Genomic DNA, 26,011 nt, shown 5'->3' with positions numbered 1-26,011 from the left:
AAGGACCAGCGAACCACTAGTTGCCAAAGTACTATGGGAAAACTACTTTGTGCACTATGGAGTATCTGCCAGACTTTACTCTCACCAGGGACGGGATTTTGAGAGCTGTAACACTTATGTGGCATAAGAAAATCCAGGACGACACCCTATCACCCACAAGGAGATCCTCAGCCTGAAAGGTTCCACAGAACCCTACTATACATGATGCAAACTTTGGATACCAGGGATAAAGGAAAATGGAGCCAACACATGCACAATTTAGTGGATGCATACAACTGTATCCGTGATGAGACCACATGATACTCCCTATACTACCTGATGCTCGCGCGTGAAGCTATATTGCAGGTGGACCTGGTCACAAGACTTATCCTAAGCTGCCAGGACTAGACTGGACCCTGAAGCCGAGGAATTTGTCCCTATAGATCCGCAGTTGAGCGAGGAAGAGATTTAGCCTGACCAAAGTCCAGACAGATCTGAAAAAAGTCAGAGGACCGACAGAGCAGACCATGGCTCGCCCCTAGCATCAGCGTCTGAGGTGGAACAAGTTAGGGTACCAGTAGAGCCCAGAGTATATCCTCCACGAGCCCAGAGAGAGATTAGGCTGCCTATGAGGTTAACATACAATTCCTCAAAGGTGTCTACTGAAGTCCCAGTGCGTGGCATACCAAGGAAAGTGACCCCTATGATAAGTGATCCAGGGGAACCATAACAATTTGGCACCTGCTGGTGAGCCAGCAACGCAGTATGTGGGAACTGTCATTATATGCTCTCACCTGCTTTTGTATTTATTTACTTATTTATAAAGTATTTTACCAGGCAGTAATACATTGAGAGTTACCTCTCGTTTTCAGGCATGTCCTGGGCATAGAGTTAATATGACAAATAATACATGGTTACAATACATAGTTACATAAGTGAACAGGGTATACATTATATACAAGACATTGCATGCACAGTAAGAGATAATATATATATAATAGGCTTATGTAACAGTTACAGACCAGATTAACATGTGAGACAGCTTTAGTCTGCAGTCCCAGTCAGCAATGTAGCACGTGTGCCCGGTGGGGTGGGGGGGCGGCGCGTGCACAGCGCTTCACCACAGATCGCGGTCTTGGAAGAGAGGGAAAGATTGCGATGGGAGGGGGCGTGGAAGGGTTTTGTGGGGGCATGGCCATGACCTCACGCGGCTGGTTCTCCCTCATTGGCTGAACCACCGGCAGGGGCGTGGCCACGCCTCCGTCATGAGTTCCAAATACTAGTATTTGAGAGAACTCATCATAGAGTGTGGCTGCACCTTCCACGCGGAGGTAGGGACTGGGACCGGACTGATTGGGGGGTGGTGCTTGTGCACACAGCGCATGCCTCGGCACACACTGGGACCGCAACCTTAGTTTTGAAAGAACTTAGACTGGTGGTGGCTATTAAAGTTTCCGGTAGATTGTTCCAGTTTTGGGGTACACGGTAAGAGGAGGAGTGGCCGGATACTTTGTTGAACCGTGGGACCATGAACAGTCATTTGGAGTCTGATCTCAGATGATAAGTGCTGCATGTGGTAGGGGTGAGGAGCTTGTTCAGATAGATGGGTAGCTTGCCCAGAAAGTATTTGAAGGCAAGACAGGAGATAAACTTTGCACCTAGACTCAAGTGATGACCAATCTATTTCTTTGAGCATTTCGCAGTGATGTGTGTTGTAGTTGCATTTGAGAACAAAACGACAAATTGAATTGTAGAGGATGTCAAGTTTGCTAAGGTGGGTTTGCAGTGCCGAGCCATACACTATGTCCCCATAGTCGATAATTGGCATTAGCATCTGCTGTGCGATACACTTTCTGACCAGCAGACTTAGGGAGGATTTGTTCCTGTAAAGTACACCAAGTTTGGCATAGGTTTTTGATGTCAGGGTATAAATGTGCATCCCGAATGTTAAATGGGAGTCAAACCATATGCCCAGGTATTTAAAACTAGTAACAGGAGTTAGGGAGGTTTTAGGAGTTAGGGAGGTTTCAGAACGTTGGTTTTGATCTGGAGCTCAGTCATTGGAAGCTTTAGGAATTTAGTCTTGGTCCCAAATACCATTGTAACAGTCTTGTCAGGGTTTAAAAACAGTTTGTTGTGGGAAATCCAAGTTTCAAGTCTCAAAAGGTCAGATTGAAGTAAGTGTTCAAGGTCGGAGAGGTTATGGCTGTGTGCATATAAGATTGTGTCATCTGCATACATGTATATTGAGGCTCCCTTAGAAGCTGTAGGAAGATCGTTGATGAACACTGAGAAGAGTAGGGGCCCCAGAACAGAGCCTTGCGGGACACTACAGGTGATATCCAAGGGGTTGGAGTTAGAGCCTGAGATGGACACATGTTGGGATCTACCTGATAGGTAGGAATGAAAACAGTTTAAAGCATGCTTCCCTATTCTAGAGCACTGGAGTTTGTTAAGCAAGATAACATGATCAACAGTATCAAAAGCCTTTGCAAAATCTAGGAATATTGCTCCAGTGAGTTGTCCCTGTTCCATTCCACACTGGATTTCATTGCAAACTTTTAGCAGGGTAGTTACGGTAGAGTGTTTGGGGCGAAAGCCAGATTGGAATTGGCTAGGGAAATTTGTCTTGTTATAGTAATCGCTTAATTGGGAGTGGACACATTTTTCCATGACTTTGGATAGGATTGGGAGAAGGGAGATTGGCCTGTAGTTTGAATCAGTGTTTTTGTCCCCACTTTTAAAGATTGGGACAACTCTGGCAGTTTTCCAGGTCTTATGGATATGGCCTGCAGACAGGATAGAGTTGACTATGGAAGCAATTGGTTTGGTAATGGCTGGGGCACCAAGTCGTAGGAACTTAGATGGCAGTAGGTCAAGTCCACATTGGCTGCTTAGTTTTAATTGGAGGAGCACTTGTATAATCTCTTCGGATACTGGGACAAATTGAAAATTGTGAGCAGTGTTGGGAGAGGGTGGGGCTATAGGGGTACTCTCAGAATGAGGTTCATGTTTGTGGTTTGGGTTGCGTTTCGCTAATATGTTAGTAACAAACCCCACAAAGTAGTCATTGAATGCATTTGCAATGTCAGTGGGGTTTGTCAGAGTAATATCCTCCTTAGTGATATTACTTGGTTGTTGATGGTTAGAAGGCTGGAATATATTGTTGATAACCTTCCAGAAGTTAGCTGGGTTTGATGTATTTTGGTGAAGATTGTCAGAGTAATATTGTGCTTTTGAATGCCTTGTTTGCCTTGTGCACATGTTCCGCAGGCATCTGTAGTGATTAAGATCCTTGGTAGTGCCAGTTACTATGTAGCTTTTCCACAAGGCATCCCTGAAATGGTAGAGTGCTATAAGGTCAGTTGTAACCCATGGAAGATGGCCCCCCCGTACCCTTATTTTGCGTAGTGGAGCATGGGTATCACAGAGTTTTAAGAACTCAGATTGGACATAGTCGAGCGCAGAATCAGGGTCGGGAATTAAGTCGATTCGGTACCAAGGGCAGTTGGTAAGAGCAGCCAGAAACTGTTGTGGGCTCAAGTTTATAAATGTTCTAGTGAGAACTTTAGGGAATAGACAGTATGGAGGAACCAGGCGCTTACCTTTAGTGTCAGATTTTCAGAAGAGCGGTGAAACCAATAAATACGGTTACTCTCTATAAGTATAGAGGTGTTCTTGTGATCCCTTCTGCTTCTACCCCTAATAAAGGGATGATCCAAAGCCCTTATGGAGACGTAGAGACAAACAGAATAGGGGGAGCGAGGGATAAATAAATGCACAAATAAACAAATATGGACAATCAGTTTGACTTATAGTGGACCCAGTAAGGGGGGGTGGGATGGTGAAAAATAAAATAAAGGTAAAGTATATAATAGATGCTTACACGGCCGTGTGTAAACACAATCCAAAGATGGTATCTTTGTGATAGATGATAACCCTTCCGCAATTGGGTGCAGGAGGGGTCGTGGTGGTTCACAATATGAATAAATAAATACTCACACGGCCCAGTGTGAGTAGAGGTGTAGGGCAGATGTCTTTATGGTATAAACCTAGATTGCCCGTCCAAGATAATCCCAGGGGTGCTGTGCACGCTGCTGCTGGCAGGCAGGGGGTTAAATGTGGGTCTCTCTCACGGTCCTCCCTTTCTGGTGTTCTTTCCCTCCCCGTTTCAGCAAGTGGCGTGGGTGAGGCAAAATGACATTTTGGGATCAGCAATGATCTTAAAAACGTAAACGTTTAATACACATTAAATTAGATCCATAACAAATGCACTCACATAAAATAACACTGTCCCGGCGTGCTCCCGTGGCTGTGGTTTGCAGTAGTTCCCGGCCGCACTCTCCTCCGCGTCCGGAGTCGGAATGGATGGCAGTTCCTGGCGCGGCTGTGTTTACAACTGCTTCCCCCAGCTACGGAAGCCCCAGTAGTCCAAAAGTCTTCACCGAATTAGAGCAACGCGTTTCGCCGATTGGACGGCTTCCTCAGGCTTCCTGAGGCTCATTCAAGTGAGAACTTTAGGGCTTGATTGGGGCGGTTTAATTTTCCTTACACAGTACACTATTGCATGGTCACTGAAAATGTCAGGAAGGATGCCAGAGGATTGGATTCTGCTGGGACTAGAGGAGAGAATCCAGCCTAGCAAGGAATGTTATGCGATTTCAGGTTTGTCCGTGTGGGTTGGGAAATGAGTTGTGATAGGTTAAGTGACTTGATTTGTATCTGGATTTTGTGGTTTTTAGAGTCGAGCCAATTGAAGTTGAAATCCCCAAGAATTAGCAGCTCACTCTTCTCATTCAGAGAGGAAATGGAGCCAAGAAACTGGGTGATTTCAGTCAGGGGCTGGAGAAGGGCTTTAGGGGGGAGGTAGATGCCAGCAAACAAAATGGTCTTAGAAAAGGGGGGGCAGATTTTGCCAACTAGGATTTCAAAAGAGGATGGCCTTGTATTGGTCTGTCTATTGAGAGGAATCAGGTGTTAGTTAGAAATTGTGTATTGTGTTCTCTTGTTGCCAAAATGTATAGAGATTAAAACAGCAGTTCAAACAATATCCTACATGTGTTTTTTTTTTTTTTTTTTTTAAATAAATCAGTTCTGTACTATGAAAAAATACTTGTGGCATTAAAAAAAAAAAAAACTGTTTGAAAGACATTGTTAATGTTTCTAATGTAGGAAACATTTCCAAAGTGACAGCCCCTTCCCCTTCTGATAGGCTCTGGCTCTTGAGACCCGCCCTCTCTCTAGCAGTGAACCGATTGTATCTAGTAACTGCCTAGTCAATCATATTCCAGGACTACATTTCCCATAATGCTGTGCAAGAACTGAATTAAATAACCCGGAGCAAGCGATTGATCACAGGAGAACAGATCAATCTGCAGCTTAGCTAATCACGTGTCAGTGTGCAGATTGTATTGATGCACATATTGAATGGGGGAAAAAAAGTATATATTAAAAAACGGCAGCTTGAACTGCAGCTTTAATGGGGTCAACAATGTTTTTTTTATCAGGGGGAGAGTGTAACACAGGGGTTCAATGTAGGATGGTCTGGACGCAAAAAAGACTGCAAAACTATGCAAAAGCCCTCTGCAACTCACCGCGATAGTGAAAAATAAAAGAAATTTATTGAACTACATAAAAACAAATAAACATACTAAAACAAAACAGGGGGATAGCCCATCCTACGTTGAACCCCTGCGCCTAGATTTCGGATTGAGGTGACGCGCAGCAGCCGTGCAGGTGTACATCACACAGGACTCGACTTCATCCTACGTGGGGGAGACGGTGCCTCACACAGAGTCGCCATACTCTGCACCGCGATAACGGATGAGAAGGGAAGCCAGGATCAACACTGTACTCGGAGAGGGGGCTTCAGAGGTAATTCTACATTTTCCTCTGTTGTGCATATCCCCCCACCAAGTGTTGCAGTTTAGAGACAGTGTAATTACACAGACCTCATCCCTATACACCTCTCCGTCTCTCCAACTTTACTCACATTAGGATTTAACCTGTCAATTACTAAATAGACTTACCTGCAAATCACACCTGTTGTTGAGACTACAGCTACATTTTATAACATTTACTATATCTATGGAACTCGTTTTGGTTCCAGGTTAATCTTAGAGCTGCGTTATGGCTTATTTGCTACTTATGGAGAGTGTAACACCCCTAAGGACACACATAAGCATATTGACGGACATGCCCTTCGGCCAATGGCTGTGAGACACTGAAAGAACTGAGATCATAGGATATTGGGACTAAGTAAGGCTGCGTCCATAGAGGGACAAGCAGCGCTGAGCCGTGCAAACGCTCCGCGCTGAGCCCTGGCATCCTCAATGAGGATGTCTTTAGAGGGGGCTCACGCGAGCGTCCGCAGGCGGGCTGAGGAGTTGGATTTTTCAGCCGACAGCCAAGCTGTTTTTCAGCGCGCTGTCAGCTGAAAACATCGAATCAGCGCGAAGCAGCGTCAACATCACGGTGCCGTGACGTCGGCGCCGTGACGTTGACGTCAGTGCGTCACGGGCGATTTTCCCAGCGACGTCACTGCCCCGCCTCCCCCCACCTCCCGATCGCGCCCGCTGGCTCGCCTGCATGTGCATGAAATCGCACAGCTTCAGCAGGCGAGCCTCAGCGTCAGCGCGCCTCAGCACTGATCCCCCCCCTTTATGGACGCAGCCTAAGAGACATTGTGGGACAATTGCACAACGAGGTACCTCCTTAACCTCTCCTTACATGTGTGATACTTGTTATTCAGGGTCCTCAGAGTATGAGGGCCCCCTATATGTAATTATTGTGTTCTGCATACAGCTTCCCTTCTTAACAAAATACATATTGTGAAAGTTCATCCCTCAAAATCTTTGCTGTTCCCTCTTAAACTTTTATGGACCTTTCTAAATTGGGAGAAAGTCTGAACATCCCAGCTTCCTGGCACAGAAAAGCATGGCAGATATAATCAGATGAAGCTTACATTCCAGTCTGATGATGTCATTGCCCTCACTTGGGAGGGGAGAACCCATAAACAGTGAGGATGTGAGAGGCAGAGGATTCTGGGAGTGGAAATAGCAACCACAGAATCTCCTTGGAACAGGAGGTCACTCCTTAAACCTCAAAATGTTGATAAATGATTAGATTATGAGACTTGTTTGTATAATAATTGAGGCTGTACTTGTAACAAGCGTTTTCATAGGGTGCATTTATCTCAGAGTTGATTCGGAGTGAGTGCATTAATATATTAATAACGTTGTTTATATAATGCTACCGAAAATAGAATCATTGCAAGGACAGCGCGTCCCGGAGATAAAGATACAATCCTAACCTAATGATCATTCCTGGGGCACAGGGAGGGAAAGTGGAATGCAACAGTTCTATAGTTCCCGTGTCTATCTCAGCTCCAGAAAATCTCACCCTAAAAAATGTCAGCTCCCGGGAAAAACACAGAAGAGGCCAGTACAAGAAGCAGAGGGAGAGCAGAGCTGTGTGTGTCTGTTCAGTCTCTGATGCAGGGATGTTTGAGAAATGCCAGAGAGAAAGAGAGATCCCCCTCTCCCCCTGTCCCCCTCTCTCCCTCCTGCTCTTGTAGATGCTCTGGACCATGTTCAGTTCTTGTGTTTGACATCACTTTCCCTGTTAGAGTCTCAGTGTATTGGTGCTGTGAGCAGACATTGCTCCTGACGGCTTGTTTCATTACAGGCTGCGTCCCGGCTTCCATTTTCTTGACACAATTTATTAACCCTCTTACTGCCAGAGCGGCCTGCGGGCGCATTGCAGCACAATGTGTTAGTGGCCTGTCTGACAGCAAAAGTATTAAAGGGCCAGTCCCTTCTAGGACCAAACGCCATGCTCTCTAAGGCTGAGTCCATGGTGTGGGAGACCGCGCAGAGGCTTCCGCACGGGGCGCGATCAGATTGCCTTAAGGCATTGAACGCGCCCATAGACCGCGCGGGCGCACACGGGCGGAGGCAGGAGGGGGCGTGCGTTGCGCAAGAAATCAGTTGAAACTGATTTCTTGGCGCGACACGCAAGTCACGTGAGCGGTTCGCCCAATGAGGGTGAACCAGCTCCGTGACGCCCCCAGGAACGCCCCCCACGGCCCGTCGACCATGGACAGGGAAAGCACCCGCTTTACGCGGGTAACTTCAGAGCCTCCGCACGCCTCTGCACGGGTGAAGGCACCATGGCCCGGGCCTAACACTGCCCAACATCCCCAAACCATAATGGATCCAGCGTTGTGGCTGGACCACACTCGACCCTGAGGTATACAGTAGGGCCCCGCTCATACGGCAGGTTCCGTTCCAGGGGGCCGCCGGAAAGCGAAAATCACCAAAAAGCGGAACATAGCCTTTGCTATGTCCACCGGCGGTTTTCCGTGTCTCCTACCCTTTCGGCGCATGCGCGAACTCGGCCATCCCTCTTCTGCGCATGTGCGGACATGTCGGCCCCCTTCTCGGTACCGCGGTATTGGCGGATGGCCAAGGAGCGAAACGCCGAGAAGCAGGGCCCTATTGTACTCTGTCCCACAATGGGAAGCCACTTCCCCTTTTGTTTCAACATTGTCCCTTATTCCATCTAGAGAGTAAGCTCTCAGGTGCAGGCCTTGGTTACTTCTGTAGCTGTTTGCACTAGTTTGCACTTATTTGTATGTCATTCTGTTTATTTAATTGATGTCACTCTGTGCCTCCACTGTGCTCCGCTGTGGAATATGTTGGCGCTTTACAAATAAAAGGATGGTAATATTAATAATTCTAATAATAATAGGACCAAGGGGAGTGGCATGTTAAAGAGGTAACATTTAGGTGGCTGACCAATGGGGCCATATTTACTAAGTCAGGCTACTCCATAAGACACCTTTGAGCATGGCTTATTAAATATGCCCTCTTACAGCCCATTTAGTTGAATAGGCTTTAAGGAGTCTTTATGGACCATTGTGTTTAGATACAGAAAAATAAATACATACCATTCCATCAAACAGTGGGGAGTGACTACTCAATCAATAATTGGCTGCAGAGAAGGAAGCACGGCTTGTCAGCAAAGATTCCCATACTCAAATGCACCCAACATGCAACATAGCAGAATAACAACGTTTCTGTCTCATAAGACCTTCATCAGGTCAAAACATTGTCTCCCTGCCTTGTGTCACGTTATAATAACAACATACAATTCTGCAACAGGATTGAAATAGCTATGATTTGCAGATATGATGCTGTTTTAGGGAGTGCTGCAGCGTTTGCACATGACACAGCGGTTTGAGTAACTTAAAAAAGTAGTGGCACTGTGCCTGATTTATTAAACACTGGGGCAGAGCTCCTTGTACTGTATTGTAGAAAGGCTTAAACAACGTCTATGGTGTGGGGAAAAAGGAGCGGATGCAGGTTTTCTACACTCAATCCTTGTTTCTTTAAAAAATAAAAAGTGGAATTGTAAATTTAAAAGTAGTGATACTCTGTTCTGGATGACAAAAAGTAGTGATACTCTGTTCTGGATGACAAAAAGTAGTGATGCTCTGTTCTGGATGACAAAAAGTAGTGATACTCTGTTCTGGATGACAAAAAGTAGTGATACTCTGTTCTGGATAACAAAAAGTAGTGATACTCTGTTCTGGATGACAAAAAGCAGTGATATTCTGTTTTGGATGACAAAAAGTAGCGATACTCTGTTCTGGATGACAAAAAGTAGTGATACTCTGTTCTGGATGACAAAAAGTCGTGATACTCTGTTCTGGGTGACAAAAAGTCGTGATACTCTGTTCTGGATGACAAAAAGCAGTGATATTCTGTTCTGGATGACAAAAAGTCGTGATACTCTGTTCTGGATGACAAAAAGTAGCGATACTCTGTTCTGGATGACAAAAAGTAGTTATACTCTGTTCTGGATGACAAAAAGTCGTGATACTGTTCTGGATGACAAAAAGCAGTGATATTCTGTTCTGGATGACAAAAAGTCGTGATACTCTGTTCTGGATGACAAAAAGTAGTGATACTCTGTTCTGGATGACAAAATGTAGTGATACTCTGTTCTGGATGACAAAAAGTCGTGATACTCTGTTCTGGATGACAAAAAGTCGTGATACTCTGTTCTGGATGACAAAAAGTAGTGATACTCTGTTCTGGATGACAAAAAGTAGTGATACTCTGTTCTGGATGACAAAAAGTCGTGATACTCTGTTCTGGATGACAAAAAGTCGTTATACTCTGTTCTGGATGACAAAAAGTCGTGATACTCTGTTCTGGATGACAAAAAGTCGTGATACTCTGTTCTGGATGACAAAAAGTAGTGATACTCTGTTCTGGATGACAAAAAGCAGTGATATTCTGTTTTGGATGACAAAAAGTAGCGATACTCTGTTCTGGATGACAAAAAGTAGTGATACTCTGTTCTGGATGACAAAAAGTCGTGATACTCTGTTCTGGGTGACAAAAAGTCGTGATACTCTGTTCTGGATGACAAAAAGCAGTGATATTCTGTTCTGGATGACAAAAAGTCGTGATACTCTGTTCTGGATGACAAAAAGTAGCGATACTCTGTTCTGGATGACAAAAAGTAGTTATACTCTGTTCTGGATGACAAAAAGTCGTGATACTGTTCTGGATGACAAAAAGCAGTGATATTCTGTTCTGGATGACAAAAAGTCGTGATACTCTGTTCTGGATGACAAAAAGTAGTGATACTCTGTTCTGGATGACAAAATGTAGTGATACTCTGTTCTGGATGACAAAAAGTCGTGATACTCTGTTCTGGATGACAAAAAGTCGTGATACTCTGTTCTGGATGACAAAAAGTAGTGATACTCTGTTCTGGATGACAAAAAGTAGTGATACTCTGTTCTGGATGACAAAAAGTCGTGATACTCTGTTCTGGATGACAAAAAGTCGTTATACTCTGTTCTGGATGACAAAAAGTCGTGATACTCTGTTCTGGATGACAAAAAGTCGTGATACTCTGTTCTGGATGACAAAAAGTAGTGATACTCTGTTCTGGATGACAAAAAGTAGTGATACTCTGTTCTGGATGACAAAAAGTAGTGATACTCTGTTGTAGAAATAAAAAAGTAGTGATACAGTACTCTGTGTGAAAATAAATGTACTGCGCACCATTACATGTTGATCTCTGCCTGGACAAGGATTAATTTGGCTAATCTTTTTAACGTCTGCTATTTTGCAACGCGTTGTGTGTCCTTTTAACCGTAAAGAGTTGAATGTATACTCTCATCTACATGAATGAGTGGACATATCTACGTTTTCCCAGTATAGTGATATTCAACTGTTACTGGATCCTTATGGAATAGCTCTTGCTTTTTTGGTTTGGCTTTAAACCAGGTTTATCCATTGCTTGGAGCCAGATCCCATGAATCCTGTTTGCTGTGTCACCTCCCTCGGGTCACTTCTCCCAGCACGGACAGTGGCTTCCTCTCTCAGAGCAGGGAGCAGCTGGTCCTTCCAGCTTACCCATTGTAATGCACAGTTTGCAGGGGGGGGTGGGGGGGCTGTATATTCTCAGCTAAATCTTACAATAGCTTTGTTTTCCCATTAATAAACAGGAGGGTTTACAATTGTTTTTCTTTGCCTCAGATTTAGTCTGCAGGATTACACAATAACACAGGCAAAAGGGATATTTGAGCCAATAGGTCTGTCCCTCCTTTTAAAGGGTGACACTGAGATATATGGAGCTGTCCCTCTTACCTCCTAGGTGACACAGACACAGACAGAAAGGAACTATGGCCAATAGAGTGTGCCCTTTCCAGTGAGGGGTCACAGTGACACAGACAGATGGAACCTCTGGCCCCTGCAGCATGTCCTTCCCACTGAGGGGTGACACAGTGACACAGACAGATGGAACCTCTGGCCCCTGCAGCATGTCCTTCCCACTGAGGGGTGACACAGTGACACAGACAGATGGAACCTCTGGCCCCTGCAGCATGTCCTTCCCACTGAGGGGTGACACAGTGACACAGACTGATGGGACTTCTGGCTCATGTAGTGTATCCTTCCCACTGATTGGTGAGCCAATGACACTGACAGAAGTGACATACAGTATGGTTCATTGAGCCTGTCCCTCCCACCACGGGGTGATACAGTGACACAGTCAGACGGGATCTATTTTATATTGAGATTTACTAAGTGTGTTTCAGCTTCTCCATTCTCCGAAACGCACAGAGACATGCAGTCTGCCAATGTGCCTAATTACAGGGATTAATTGAAATAATACTAAATAAAAAGCAGACCAAAAGAATTCAAAGCAAAGTGCGGTGGGTGTCAGGGGGGGGGGCAGAGGGCAGCGTTTGGGGGTGTAAGTCTGGGGAATACATTACATTCTCATGTGATTCTCAGCTCCCACTCCTCCTCCTCCTCCTGTGATTGTATTTGGCTCACTAAGCAGAAACGCTTACTCACCCTCAGCCTCTTCTTCCTCTGTGTGTAGCACTGGGTATCCAGCCAGGCCAATGTCTTATCCAAACCACAGGCAAGTCCTCCGTTGGAAAGTTGAAGAGTGTCCAGAACTGCTGTACTCAGCTCTGCTCTTAACCACTTCTGTGCTGACGTTGGAAACCACAGCGCAGTAGAACCAGAGAACCCTTCACATGTTCTGTTATCTATTCATTGGACCACCCCACCGCTGCACTCATGTGGGCTGAAACTAAGGGTTGCAGGGGTGTCGCACCCCCCCCCCCCCTCCCGGGTTTATACATTTTTACATTATGGTAATGTATGTATGTTACTGATTTCGTATGTAGAGCACCCCCACCCCAAAAAATAGTTCCCCGCGGAGGATTTCCCATTTGCTGGTCTATAATGGTTGTCTTTACCCAACTGAGAAGCTGTGTCTGTCTGAAGCTGCATCTTCTAGGTGCAAGTGTGAGCCAAAATAGTGCAGTCTGGCCAAATGTGGCCGGGACTCCATACCTACATGTGTAATGGGATGGTGCTAGGAAGTATAGATTACCACTGCTACAGTATGTCATGTACAGAGTAACACTACATGTTTAAGCACACACCTTCTAGAGAAGAGGGGATTCTCTATCTTTTTTTTTAGCATGGACTCAAATTCTCTCTCGTATATGGTAAGAAAAGCTTCCCCCTAACGTGCTTAACAGGGTTATCATTTCCTAAAAACATACACATTACCGCTACTTTTTGAAGCAGCGACCAGTGGATGCATTCCCCATTCCGTGTGCATCCAGATGTGCCGGATTGCCAGAGGCTGCCCAGGTCTGGTCCGTAGCTCTCATTTGACTTCCATGCTCAGAAACCGCCGGAGGAAGAGAAATCGCTGCGGAAAAAGGGGTGGGTCGTCAGCACATTTCGATGTAGTATATCTACAACAGGGGTGAGCAACTCCAGTCCTCAAGGGCTACCAATGGGTCAGGTTTTAAGGATATGCCTGAGCCACATGTGCTGACGTAGGGATATCCTTAAAACCTGACCTGTTGGTAGCCCTTGAGGCCTGGAGTTGCCCAGCTCACCCCTGATGTACAAGAAGTTAAGGCTGCAGATCCCCTACCATGCTGGCTTTGGTTTCGATATATTGTGCATGGCTTCGTTGGCAGGCTGTGCTGTGTATAATTTGCTTTCCTGTGTGTCTTCATGTATTGGTTGACGCACTGACCACATCAAAGGAGCAATCCTTTCCTAGCAACCCCCCCCCCCCTCCCTTTGTTATATACTGTAGGTGGGGAGCAGGGGGTCGCTGGAGCTGGACCATGTCAATTTCAGCTCCGGGGACTCCCTGGTTCCAGAGGTATGTGAAAGGTGGCACCTGTTACTTCCTGGTAACTCCACGTCACACAGGCCAATAGGAATCCGTGACGGGCGACATTCCGGCTTCCTGTTAGCCAGCGTTACACAGGGGGATTAGAACTCCGTCTTGTCTTCCCGGGAGGAAACGCTTCTGGCAGCACCTCTACTTGTAAGTATCTGGTGCTTAGAAAATCTCTGGTGTCCCCTGGAGCTGAAATGCACTGATTCCCAGTCCCCCCCCCCCCATGTAAAAAAGAAGTGGGGAAATAAAAAATGTTCAGGGGGGACTGCTTCTTTAAGAGCTGTAAGAACTTTGTAAATGAGCATTTTAAGACTACATACTGGTTTATGTCTAAAAGGAGGCAGCCTTCTCCTAATTAGCCTATGTCCTACTAACGCACGAAGGTCAATAATTCAGTGAGGAAGGCAGCATGCTGGTCAGAAGGCCAGACCAGAGGATATTTGTTTAATTTCTGAAGAGTAACAGAGTAACAGAGTAACAGAGTAACAGCCTCAATGTTCTGCTCAACACTTACACAATTACATGACCGTAGAGCCTGCGATGCTGCTCCCCCAACCCCTGCTCCTCTCCCCCTCTCCCCTCGCAACATCCTGCAAATAAAGCCCGCACACGTAAAGGTCTGGGGGTGCAATGGGCGTGGCTTTTATTTACTGCAAAAGGGGAGCCGCTAACCCTGCCAGAGCGCTCCCCCCACAGGTAAGGCCAATGATGTTTAAATCATGGCCCGTAAGCTGGGACCGTCCCAAGTCCCAGCCGTCCCACTGACCCTACGTCAGTTGCGAGGTGGGCCCCAGGTACTCAAATCACCATGAGCCCTGTCTACTCGCCCACTATGCCACCACCAGGCATTACCGTAACTGAGCCCCGTCTGGCACGGTTACCCTGCACTTACCCCCCAACCAGCCACCACCACAGAGGCAACATAACCCCAATAGACACCTCAAATATAAATATATTCAATACAAGTATAACTCACACAAAAAATAATTTAACCAAAAGGGGAGGGAGGGCCGGAGAACAGTGAGGGGCACGGAATCCTCTTTCACCCCTCACTGCCTGCTTTTAACCTCCACCCGGCTTCCTCCCCCGCCCCCGGAGTGTCACCGGTAACCAAGAGGTGAGAGAGGAGGCAGGAGGAAAGGTAGGGGTGGGGGAGTCTGGGCCTCGCGGTCATGCCACGCTCTGCCTAAGGCTGCGGTCCCAGTAACAGCCTGTGCGCACGGCGCGGCGTGCACTATGCATGTAAGCACCGCCCCTCAATGGGGCTGGGCCCACTACGCAGCGTGACGCTGAAGGTGCAGCCGCGCCGTGAGGCAGGGTTTTTCCCAACTCAATAAAATTGAGTTTACTCCTAGCGACGGAGGCGTGGCCACGCCCCCACCGGCGGTTCACCCAATGAGGGCGAACCAGCCGCATGACATAATGGCCACGCCCCCACAAATCCCCGACCACGCCCCCTCCCGTCGCAAGATTCTCCTCTCCTCACAGACCGCAGTTAACGCTGTGACACGCGCTACCCCCCCCGGCCGGGCGCGCGTGTCACAGACATTACTAGGACCGCAGCCTAAGGCTTTGCGCTCTCTTTTCTGTGTTACACCCGGACTGTGAGCGAGTTTTATTTACCCCTTCAATGCCAGAGGAGAAGCAATGTGAAGGCGTTAAAGTGTTTAATACTGATATTAGTGATGTAACTAATAGCACGGTCCAATGAATGAGTTTAATACTGATATTAGTGATGTAACTAATAGCACGGTCCAATGAATGTGTTTAATACTGATATTAGTGATGTAACTAATAGCACGGTCCAATGAATGTGTTTAATACTGATATTAGTGATGTAACTAATAGCACGGTCCAATGAATGTGTTTAATACTGATATTAGTGATGTAACTAATAGCACCATCCAACTACTGTATATCTATTTAGCAGGTACACTACATCTTCTTTTTTTTGGGGGGGGGAGTTCGGGGTACACTACATTTTTTTTGGGGGGGGGCCTGGGGTGCGCTACAGAAAGTCCTGTGTGCGTGGCAATATTGGAGAGTAATTTCTACAATCTGGATTATGAAGTAGAATATATCGGCGTTACAATATTTGCCAGTGCATGGTGGACACTTAATTTATGGAAATAAACATCGAGAGAATATATAATAACATGTAATAATATAGACATTTAAAAAAAAAACAATATATGCCAATAATATATATTTAACCAGTGCAAAGCACGGTGTTGCAGGCCCCTCCGGCAGTTAGGGGGTTAATATTGGCGCCGGTGACTGCCCCTAGGATTAGTGAATGTGGATACAGTGCAGGCTTGTGCACGGCCAGTAAGGCTGAGTCTGCAGTAATGCGGTGGGAGCTGCAGCTTCAGGCACTGGCAGAGCCTTCGCGCTCTGGCACACGCCCACACGGCTAAGGATGGAGGCGCCAGCTCCGTTCTCGTCCTTTTATGGCCAGAGAGAATTCACTACTGAAAGGGAAGAGGAGCCAAGCCGGGTTCTGCTACCACACGCTGAACTACTACTGTGTGGGCATAACACATCTACAGTAGGGCTGCACTAGAGGGAGCATAGGCACAGAGATGTGAAGATAAAACACCTCATAGGAGGTGGGCACATATGAACAGGGAGCCTGTGACCTCTGGAACTAGGTAGCTTAGTCCACATGGAAGTTGGTCCTGCAACCACTAGAGGTGGACAGCAGGCAGGGGGCGGGCAGTGCTGGGACCTGCAGGATTTACATGCAGAAAACAACCCAGCTGCTTCTGATATTTTTGAAGGGTTCGGGGGCAACATAGCTTTGTTGTTGGTTTCAGGAAAGAGTGGTCTATAATGGAATAAAGTGAGAGAGGAAGAGATAGTTAACTCACACCGAATGGGGACTATTTGCAGTTGGACTGACCAATGAGGCCTTATCTCTGGTATCATATCAGAGTAATTACTTTTAATGAGATGAAAGACAGCTGTTTAAGGCCTTGTCCCCGCTGGCCGCGGCTGTGTGCCCAGCGGTGTGCACGGCGCACACATGGTATGGCCCACTGTGGTGCCGGCCCCAGTAGCTGCCTGTGCGCACCTGCAGAAAGCACGATGGCCTTTGCCAAAAGACAAGACATTTGTCTTTTGGTGCGGCGGCCGAGCGCTGGCTACATCACGGCGGTGGTTGAACCAATGAGGGCAAACCAGCCGCGTGACATCATGGCCGCGCCCCCGGCAAAAATCTTCTCTTTGCCCCCCCTGCTCTGCTATGAAGCACGTCCCATCGCGACCTTAGGACTGCAGATCGCGTCTTAAACTGGTGCACGCGCCTCCAGCCGCCCCGGCGCGCGCCTTCACGCAGTGACTGGGGCTGTAGCCTTAAGCAGCAATCTCCCGCAGAAGCCTACGTGTGTGTGTGTGAGTTTAACGCGTACACTGTTAGTATTTTGCCCCCTGAGAATATCCTGCTTTTTTAAAATAAAAAAATGCTTTTTGTACTGTTAAAAAAATCAGGATTTTCTTAATCTTTGGTTTCTGGGGTTAAAACGGCCCCCGGGCAAGAAGAGGTCTCTTCAAGTGAAAAAAAAAATCAACGCACATGATGTCACGAACAGAAGAAGACTTACAGTGACATGCAGGGAGCTTATTCAGGGAGTTACGGTGACATGCAGGGAGTTACAGTGACATGCAGGGAGTTTATTCAGGGAGTTATAGTGACATTCAAGCCGTTACGGTGACATGCAGGGAGTTTATTCAGGGAGTTACAGTGACATGCAGGGAGTTAGTGACATGCAAGTAGTTACAGTGACATGCAAGGAGTTGTAGTGACATGCAGGGAGTTACAGTGACATGCAGGGACTTACAGTGACATGCATGGAGTTACAGTGACATGCAGGGAGTTAGTGACATGTAGGGAGTTACAGTGACATGCAGGGACTTACAGGGATATGCATGGAGTTACAGTGACATGCAGGGAGTTACAGTGATGTGCAGGGTGTTAGTGACATGCAGGGAGTTACAGTGACATGCAGGGAGTTACAGTGACATGCAGGGAGTTACAGTGACATTCAGAGTTACAGTGACATGCAGGGAGTTTATTCAGGGAGTTAGGGACATGCAAGTAGTTACAGTGACATGCAAGGAGTTGTAGTGACATGCAGGGAGTTACAGTGACATGCAGGGACTTACAGTGACATGCATGGAGTTTCAGTGACATGCAGGGAGTTAGTGACATGTAGGGAGTTACAGTGACATGCGGGGACTTACAGGGACATGCATGGAGTTACAGTGACATGCAGGAAGTTACAGTGATGTGCAGGGTGTTAGTGACATGCATGGAGTTACAGTGACATGCAGGGAGTTAGTGACCTGCAGGGAGTTACAGTGACATGCATGGAGTTACAGTGACATGCAGGGAGTTACAGTGACATGCAGGGAGTTACAGTGACATGCAGGGTGTTACAGTGACATGCAAAGAGTTGCAGTGACATGCAGAGAATTACAGTAACATGCAGGGAGTTACAGTGACATGCAGGGAGTTACAGTGACATGCAGGGAGTTTATTCAGGGAGTTATAGTGACATACAGGGAGTTACAGTGACATGCAGGGAGTTAAAGTGACATGCAGGGAGTTACGGTGACATGCAGGGAGTTACAGTGACATACAGGGAGTTTATTCAGGGAGTTATAGTGACATACAGGGAGTTTATGCGATGTGACAGTGGCATACATGGAGTTTATTCAGGGAGTTACAGTGACATGCAGGGAGTTAGTGACATGCAAGGAGTTACAGTGACATGCATGGAGTTACAGTAACATGCGAGGAGTTGTAGTGACATGCAGGGAGTTACAGTGACATGCAGGGATTTACAGTGACATGCAGAGAGTTACAGTGACATGCATTGAGTTACAGTGACATGCAGGGAGTTAGTGACATGCAGGGAGTTACAGTAACATGCAGGGAGTTACAGTGACATGCAGAGAATTACAGTGACATGCAGAGAATTACAGTGACATGCATGGAGTTACAGTGACATGCAGGGAGTTACAGTGACACGCAGGGAGTTACAGTGACATGCAGAGAATTACAGTGACATGCAGAGAATTACAGTGACATGCATGGAGTTACAGTGACATGCAGGGAGTTACAGTGACATGCAGGGAGTTACAGTGACATGCAGGAAGTTACAGTGACATGCAGGGAGTTACAGTGACTAGAGATAGGCAACAAATGTTGGCGGATTTGGATCCCCAGTGGATCGGCCGGTTCCTTTGGTTGGCGGATTTCCGCAGATCAATCTCGAAAAAGAGCAATGCGCGTTTTGCGGATTTTTATTATTATTACCAATACGCTGCGCGGATTCCGCAACCCGGGGACGGATTTGTATAATCCAATCTGGGGATTCAGCGATCCGTAGGCGGATTATTAAGAATACGCCAATGGATTTGCTAAATCCACGGATTAGATTATACAAATCCGCCCCCGGGATGTGTCCAATGGCGGTTTCTGATGAATCCGCTCGAATTAAAAACCGACCCACTCCGTTTATGGATTTTACACCGGGAAACCGTTTTCAGGTTAAATATGAGAGAAAATCGGGGACACGGATTTGGGCAGACTCGCCCCTCTCCAACAGTGACATGTTGATTCAGTGAGTTAGTGACACGCAGTGACTCGATTCCAGGAGTTGGAGTGAGTTACAGTGACATGCAGGGAGTTGATGCAGGGAGTTGTACCATCACGCAGTGCTGCTTGTATGGGAACACAGCTGTGTCCGTGCAGTGCAGGGACATGCCGCAGACACCAAGACATGTGTGTCCCTTATTCTCAGCGGGAGGTGGGAGGCTGGAAATTCCTTTTCATTTTTTGTAGGGAAAAAAAATGTCATTAAAATGAAGAATTAAATAAAAACCAAAGTGCATGAAGTGCCAGGAACAAGGAGATGCATTTATGGGGGAGGAAAGGAGGAAGGTGCTGGGGACAGGCCAAAGCTCTCATGTATCTTTTGAACGCTCGGCTAATGAAAACATTATGGGACTTATTTAAAGGGGCATGTAAACGAGCTCTCTAATCTGGGTAAATGATACATTTGTTTACCCAAATCTGACTCCTATACGTTTTTTTAGTTATTTGTTAAAGTGAGACTTGGGAGGCGTTTTGATTTCCTCTCATTACTCCCATTTGTGTGATGTCACTGTGCGGTAATCAGCAAGAGTTCCCCCTCCCAACCTTCCCTTCATGTAATTGGTTCTCTGATAAGGACAGGTGGGGGGGGGGGGGAGATAAAGTTAAAGAAAACACTTGAGTGACAAACACTTCCCCATTCAGAGGCCCCTAATACATTCAGTTTGTTACTAATTTCCAAACAAATGAAAGCAGCCAGACCTTTGCTATTAGCACTGTTAATCCCAACTATATGGGATTGCACTTTTAACCCCTTCAGAGCTTGGCGTGGATAGGGAACTGTTCTGGCCCAGGCTCACTGTAGCTAATGAGTTGGAACAGGCAGTTAAACTCATCCCCTTTTAATGCACACAGTCCGCAGTCCTTCTTATTTTCTGTAACTTTATTGGAGGGGGTAAACAGAAAGTATAAGGGAACTTGGAGGTAGCATATATGAGATGAAGGTGAAAAAACAATGATTTGTTCTGGGGAACCAGTGAGAGAGATGGCTACTCACAGTGGCTGTTGGCTTGGAATGGAAATGTGCTTGCCTGTGCAAGCAGGAACGAGGGCAGGGACTGCACCAAATAGCAAGGGGAGGAAGGGCAGCCCAACTCACACAAGAGTAAGGGGAGCTGCCAGGGCAACAGGCTCAGAAGCCAGGAAAGGGAGTTACATAGTTACAACATAAACACTTAGGAGTGACAGCAGCCACAGAAAAGGGAGAAACCCATACAGGGGCCAGAACAGGTCTACCTGGTATTTGAGGCCACTTGGTCACACTGGGCCTTATGTGCCAACCTGATGCCTGGGTCGACCAAAGATTCCCCCTTTTAACCAGAGGGCCAGACTGAGCTGCCCTGTGATGCTGTGATACTGCTTTTCTCTCCTGTACAGTATGTACCAACAAAGTTAAGGGAAGGGACAGATACACTGAAAGAGATGAGACCATGAGGGTTTATTCGTTGCTATCTTTGTGGGGTACTGAGTTCTTCTTTCTTTTTTAAGGAAGAACAAGAAACTCTGATTATGGGATTATGAGATGATACTACCCATGTGCATATGAAACTGTTATCTGCGTTGTGATTCTGACTTTTTTAAGAACGGGGCTGGAATGTTTAGCTGTGGGAAAGCGAGAAATGCTTTCCCCACCACATATCTCTCTTTAAAACCACAAATCCGCAGGAAATGGCTATTTTAACAGTATAGGAACCGAGGGAACTGAACCACGTTATTTTTACTTCTGGGGAACCCTGGTTTTTGTGAAGTTACCAGTATTGCTCTACATGTGGGGATTTTATTAGTCATCTAACAGGAACCGCAAACAGACGACGCTGCGGCTTCCTATTGGCTAGCGGGAGTCCTAGGGTTGCCGGGTGTCCAGTATTGAACCTGACTGTCCTGTATTTGGACACTGTCCAGTAAAACATTAGAGGTAATTCTGGACATGTGTGTGTCCGGTATTGCCTCCCTGGCCATAGAGACCTGACAGGTTTGGGGGTGGGGGGGGGGGGCAGGAATTCCCCAAGCAGGGGAAAACCATGACACAATGTTTACAAAATAAATGAGTATCCGGAATCCCTGCTTCGCAGATGAATCATTTATTGTACTTTATATATAATATAATGTCTTTTGCTCACATTCCGGCACCTTTTTCCCACCAGAAACCCCACTGGGTTCAGATAACTCTTCGGTGCTAGAGACCCTAAAGCAGTGATGCTCAAACACGGTTCAAGAGTCACCAGCAGGTCAGGTCCACCTGTGCTGAAGCAGGGATATCCTTATAACCTGGCGCTTAGCGATTGAGTTTGAGCACCCCTGCTAAAGCATTGCTGGCCCATCTGGCAGTGTGTGGGAATGATCTATTTGGGGATAAAATGCTCTGATTACACGGAGCACAGGAAGGCTTAGTCTACAGGATAATAATCAGTGGCTCCCATATTGTATATCCTAACCAGATATAGCACAACATATGTGCTCCATTTGGGACCCCAGAGTGGGGAATGACCACTGGGGCATGTATATAGCTCGTCTAATAAAAACACACTCTAAAAATAGTGTTCTGTTTGTTTTTCTGTCCTTTTCCTTATTAAGAATCACTATATATTTTTTTAGAGGCTTTGACGCCCACTAATAAAATGTGATCTCTGTGAGTGCCCTATTGCCATTGTCTTACCTTGTTTAAGCCCCATCTCTCAGCTGCCTCCAAGATTCGACTCACAGGAGCCAACGTGGAGCTGGCAACATTTAATACCACCTATAGAAATGGAATCAACGCTCTCCAATTAACTAGAAAGATAAACTGAGGTGCAATGGGCTGAACGCATATAGTAGAGACATAAGTTAACCACAGTTAACACAAGAACCCCAATTACTGCACTCAAAGTATAGTATAAATCCTGGTATTTATACTGAGTGCAGTAATTGGGGTTCTTGTGTTAATTTTGGTTAACTTATGTCACAACATTGAATACCCCCAGATAAGTGCCGCAGACATGGTGGGCCATGCACAGTGCCCCCCCAGATAAGTGCCGCAGACATGGTGGGCCATACACAGTGCCCCCCCAGATAAGTGCCGCAGACATGGTGGGCCATGCACAGTGCCCCCCCAGATAAGGGCCGCAGACATGGTGGGCCATACACAGTGCCCCCCCAGATAAGGGCCGCAGACATAGTGGGCCATACACAGTGCCCCCCAGATAAGTCCCGCAGACATGGTGGGCCATACACAGTGCCCCCCAGATAAGTGCCGCAGACATGGTGGGCCATACACAGTGCCCCCCAGATAAGTGCCGCAGACATGGTGGGCCATACACAGTGCCCCCCAGATAAGTGCCGCAGACATGGTGGGCCATACACAGTGCCCCCCAGATAAGTGCCGCAGACATGGTGGGCCATACACAGTGCCCCCCAGATAAGTGCCGCAGACATGGTGGGCCATGCACAGTGCCCCCCCAGATAAGTGCCGCAGACATGGTGGGCCATGCACAGTGCCCCCCCAGATAAGTGCCGCAGACATGGTGGGCCATGCACAGTGCCCCCCCAGATAAGTGCCGCAGAGATAGTGGGCCATGCACAGTGCCCCCCCAGATAAGTGCCGCAGACATGGTGGGCCATACACAGTGCCCCCCAGATAAGAGCCGCAGACATGGAGGGCCATACACAGTGCCTTGCTTTGCATGTCCCTCCCCCGCGGAAGGTGTTAAACAAAACTCTTTACTGCCTTCACTTCCAGAGGTACCTGTAACCCAGGGCAATATATATTTACTAGTCTCCCAGCTGCACAACTCGGGCAAAACCAGTGCAAAGCCAGTGCAAAGAAGCAGCACCAGATGTTTCAAAGGAGAGGAAGCCCCAGTTTTTTTTTTTTTCAACTTAAATTTTATTTAGAACTTACATGGTTTACAGACATGGCATTCAGTTGTAACATGGGAACAAACTCCCATTGGTAAGCATCCACCACATATATGTACTCACAAATACAGACAAACGGGGCTGACGAACAGACAAACCTACAACACAGCCCCCAAGGGGGGAAAAAGAGGGGGGGGGAAGGGAAAGGGGGGGAAGGTATCGTCCTGCCGTGGGACCGCTTATGACTTTACGCCTGCTGGCTCTCTGCGTCTGGGGGGACTGAGTGCCCCCCACGAATCGCTCCCACACTTCTGTACCGGGAAGCCCCAGTTTTGACGTAATCTGGTGCCGTTTTGAAATCGGGTTTGCAGACAGGGGGGACCTTAGCAAATAACTCCCAATGTGTGTTATGTGCTATAGTAAAAAAAAATTAAAAATACAGACCCAGAGCTTGCTCACTCATAACAAAATCAGGCTTTAATAGATCAAACAAAAATAACCTCTAGAGAGGCAGCATCACACAACGCGTTTCGCGCACAAGCGCTTCATCATGGCCTGAATTTTTTATGAGTGAGCCCCCTCTGGATTTGTATTTTTTTTTAAAAAATTTACCCTGGATGGTGCTTCGTTTTTTCTCCATTTGTTTTGCTGTTCTATCTACATGGATGCACATCACTGGACCTCCTAAGGACTTACCTGGTCTCTACCAAAGTGAGTTTTTCTTATGCATCTGCTAATGTTATAAATATAGTTGGTGGGAGATTTTCTTAGGTGTCAGTAGTTGCTTTTTGTGTATACCGACCGGATACTCTAGACACTAGTCTCCCCGTACCGGCTACTCACAGGGTATACCTATATACCTATATACATTATTTGCTGGATGGATGTCTGTCTGCAAGCACCAGATCTCTTCTACTATGTGCTACAGTCCCCTGATCTGCATTCTGCTTCTACCCAGCAGTGAATGGGTGAATCCATGGAAAGTTTAAATACATTATATGGGAACAGAGGGAATTCATTTGTTCCAACGGCACTTCCCAGAAATAGCTGGGCAGCAGCTACATAGGAATGAATGGGTTTATCATACACACTTTACAAGAGGATATTGGGTTTGTTCCTAGAGGTGCAGAACAAGCATGGAAATCGGGCAGCAGTGTGAGCATGAACCGTCTGCTGGATGCTGCCTGTGATTCAGTGTTCTGGAACAGGGAAAGGGTTAATGTCGGGCTGGATACGGGGCCTGCTACTAGTGATACAGGGCGCCAATTACAGACTATTAAAGACTATTTTCCAGAGTGCGGAGATTAAGGAGGAACGTCCCAGATCTGTTTGAAATGAAGAAGCCATAAATTAGTTTCTGGACCTAATCCGAAAGAGAATATATGGGAAACTGGAAGCACCGCATTTCCATGTTGCACCGGCAGCGAAGTACACGCAGAACTGCCCAACTTGTGACATAATAAACTCCTCCCTGGACTTTACCAGGGGAGACGTGAGCAGGTCTTTTGCTGAAAGGGTACCGGATGCATGGAACAGCCAACCAGCACAGTTGGTCGGGCTTAATAAAGTAAAGGAATTAGAGCTGCTTGGGATTGACAAAGGGGGAAAAGCCGGGCATTTTATGGGGTCTGACGTTTCATTGCAGATAAGAAAATGAGCACCATATATTACAGTTACAGTGGCGAGAAAAAGTGCGTGAACCCCAATGATAATTACGGCAATTTCATAGTTTTTCCATGATAACCTTCTTGAATCAAAAGCAGTCTTTCCTTAAATAGCCAAAAGGGTTTATATTAACCAATTCCATGACTTTTGAAACAAAATGATGTATGAATTAGACCAGGGGGGCGCAAAGTGGAGGGCATTTTTTTTGGGGGGGGGGAGGGGGCACGGTGGTTACAGGGGCCCCGCGCTCTTCCCCAAGGCATTTAAATGAAATGCCGGGGGAGGCACGAGGCCTCTGTAAATCTCCCTTACCTGGTCTGAGCTGCCTCTTCGGGGACGTCATATGACGTCGCAAAGCTCCGACCCGTTAAGGGAAGGGGGCCGCTAGCAGGGGGAAGAGCTGACAGGGGGGGTGGGTGAATTAGACAACCAAGGAGTAATTAAGAGTCAGGGTATGGGCAAAAGTAAGTGACACCCTGGTTTTATCAGCTAAATTAAAGTGGATAATTAGAATCGGGTGTTTAAATTAGTAGGCAAATCTTCAGGTGTGAGTTTGAGAGGCCCCACCCTATATAAAGCTCAGAAACTTTGTGAGTTTGGTCTTCACCATACAGGTGTGTGGAAACATATCATGCCATGAAGAAAATAAATCTCTGAGGACCCCAGAAAAGTGGTTATTGCTGCTTATCAGTCTAGAAAGGGGTTCGCAGACACTTCTAAGAATTTGGGGCTCCACCAAATCCACTTTTAGACAGATAGAGAAAGTTCAAGCCCACAATCACTCTACCCAGGAGCGAGCGTCCTACCAAAATCTCTCCAAGAACAAACCGACCAATCATCCAGGAAGTCACAAAGAACCCTAGGCCTAGTTAAAGTCCGGAATCTAAACCCCATTGAAATGTTGTGGCAAGACCTGAATAGAGCTGTGTCCGTGCAAGGAAGCCCTTAAATGTCACTGAGTTGAGGCAGTACTGTAAAGAGGAACGGGACACAATTCCTCAAAACCGATGGGAGAGACTGACCGGCAGTTACAGGAAACGCTTAGTTCAAGTCATTGCTGCACAAGGGGACGCCACCAGGCACTGAATATAAAGGGTCACATACTTTGTCACACATGGATATTGA

The sequence above is a fragment of the Ascaphus truei genome, chromosome 7 (genome assembly GCF_040206685.1).
Source record: "Ascaphus truei isolate aAscTru1 chromosome 7, aAscTru1.hap1, whole genome shotgun sequence".
NCBI lineage: Eukaryota > Metazoa > Chordata > Amphibia > Anura > Ascaphidae > Ascaphus > Ascaphus truei.
The sequence above is the reverse complement of the archived record's forward strand: the minus strand, read 5'-3'. Positions refer to the sequence as shown.